The sequence below is a fragment of the Chinchilla lanigera genome, unplaced genomic scaffold (genome assembly GCF_000276665.1).
Source record: "Chinchilla lanigera isolate Chin_1 unplaced genomic scaffold, ChiLan1.0 scaffold00009, whole genome shotgun sequence".
Taxonomy (NCBI): Eukaryota; Metazoa; Chordata; class Mammalia; order Rodentia; family Chinchillidae; genus Chinchilla; species Chinchilla lanigera.
Genome location: NW_004955410.1, coordinates 16271533 through 16273969, shown reverse-complemented (window position 1 = coordinate 16273969; position 2437 = coordinate 16271533). Strand labels below are relative to the sequence as shown.

Genomic DNA, 2437 nt, shown 5'->3' with positions numbered 1-2437 from the left:
ATGTTGCTTTCCAACAAGTTGACTCTGGACAAGCTGGAAGCAAAGGGGAAGCGAGTCGTTATGAGAATGGATTGCATTGTTCTATGAAGAACAACCAGATAACAAACAACCAAAGAATCAAGGCTGCTGTCCCAAGCATCAAATTCTGCTTGGACAATGGAGCCAACTCAGCTGTCCTTATGAGCCATCTGGGCCAGCCTGATGGTGTCCCAGTGCCTGACAAGTACTCCTCACAGCCGGTTGCTGTAGAACTCACATCTCGGCTGGGCAAGGTGTTCTCTTCTTGAAGGGCTGTGTGGGCCCGGAAGTAGAGAAAGCCTGCTCTGACCCATCAGTTGGGTCTGTCATCCTGCTGGAGAACCTTCGCTTTCATGTGGAGGAGGAAGGGAAGAGAAAAGATGCTTCTGGGAACAAGGTTGAAGCTGAACCAGCCAAAATAGAAGCTTTCAGAGCTTCACTTTCCAAGCTGGCGGATGTCTATGTCAGTGATGCTTTCGGGCACCGAACACCGAGCTCACAGCTCTATGGTGGGAGTCATCTGCCACAGAAGGCTGGGGGATTGTTGATGAAGAAGGAGCTGAACTATTTTGCTAAGGCCTTGGAGAACCCAGAGCGACCCTTCCTGGCCATCTTGGGCGGAGCTAAAGCTGCAGATAAGATCCAGCTGATCAATAATATGGTGGACAAAGGCAGTGAGATGATTATTGGTGGTGGAATGGCTTTTACCTTCCTTAAGGTGCTCAACAGCATGGAGATGGGCACTTCTCTGTTTGATGAAGAAGGAGCCAAGACTGTTCAAGACCTGACGTCCAAAGCTGAGAAGAATGGTGTGAAGATTACCTTGCCTGTTGACGTCGTCCCTGCTGACACGTTTGATGAGAATGCCAAGACTGGCCAAGCCACTGTGGCCTCTGGCATACTGCTGGATGGACGGGCCTGGACTGTGATTGTGAGAGCAGCAAGAAGTACGCTGAGGCTGTTGGTTGTGCTAAGCAGGTTGTGTGGAATGGACCTGTGGGGGTATTTGAATGGGAAGCTTTTGCCTGGGGAACCAAAGCCCTCCTGGCTGAGGTGGTGAAAGCCACTTCCAGGGGCTGCATCACCATCACAGGGGGTGGAGACACTGCTACTTGCTGTGCCAAATGGGACACAGAGGATAAAGTCAGCCATGTGAGCACTGGAGGTGGGGCCAGTTTAGGGCTCCTAGAAGGTGAAGTCCTCCTGGGGTGGATGCTCTCAGCAGTGCTTAGTGCTTTCCTGCCTTTTGGTTCCTGTGCACAGCCCCTAGGACAAAACAGTCTTTTCTGCATCTCCTCTTGGCATTAGCTAAAACTTCCCTCCACATCAAGATTTAGCTGGTGGCCAAAGGACGCAGCATCAGTAGCCCTTATACTACATCTCAGCTGAAGTTTACTGCACCCTGGACTTGACTGCATTCTGCAAGTTGCCATTTAAGTTTCTTAGTGACTAAATCATTGTGCATTCTAGAATGCATCTATAGTTGCCTGTTAAAAAAAGAAAGTGAGCTGCGTTTGAAGGAGCTTATTCTAATGGGCTTTGTCGCTGTTCATTATTCAGCATGGAAACAAAATGAAACTCCAGTTGGAGGGAGGGAGAAGTTTGTGACAATCTATTAAGTAAAAAATAAAAGTGTTCATTAAAACAAAGCAGCAGCTGTCTAAAAAATTAGCAAACCCAGATTGATTAGCATAATTTACATAATCTCACGCATTTCAAGGTGGAAGACACCAGGATGAACAGTTTCCAGGGGAATCTAACAAGGCTTAGGAAGTCGCCAACCATGGCCCTGAATATGCTTGTCCTAAACCTGTGATGCCCTGGGAACAAAACCATTCCCCAGCCATAAAGATGCCAGAGCCATGACACCAGGACTGAGATGACCCCCTCCCACCAGCTAATCCTTCAAAATTGGTCTCCCCCCATTTGGGGATGGGCCAGTCTGTGCCCCCCAAATCAGAGTGTGCCCCCTCCAGCTACGTAAGCCAGAATCCTTTCCTATCCTCCCTCCAACTTGCCACTTACAGCTTCTTTTCCCTGTAACTTTGTGCTTTAGTTTTCATTTCCACTATTAGTAAAAGCAAGCACCGAAGCTGGCCAGTGACAATAGCTGTCTCATTGAGCCTGTACGTGTCAAGTTCAGCATATTCACAACAACGGCATCATTTCCCCCAAACATGCTTCTCACATTTTTTTTCTAATTTCCTTCAATTTTGACTTAACAGTCTCACTTTGTCTTCACCACCAATCAAGAAAGCCAAATTTACTTTAACAGCTTTGACCTAGGTCTGAATTCTTGACCTTTTCCCCTCCAGATGATTGAGTCTGGACAAGTTACTTACCATTATTGCATCTCTGCTTTCTTATCTGTGGAATGGTGATGCTAATTACCTTGCAGGCTTGTCACACAGAATTAAAT

General features: G+C 47.4%; 1 pseudogene; it reads left to right on the top strand.

The window, feature by feature from the left end:
• Positions 1-1543, top strand: LOC102016456 (annotated as a pseudogene).
• Positions 1544-2437: the final 894 nt, after the last annotated feature.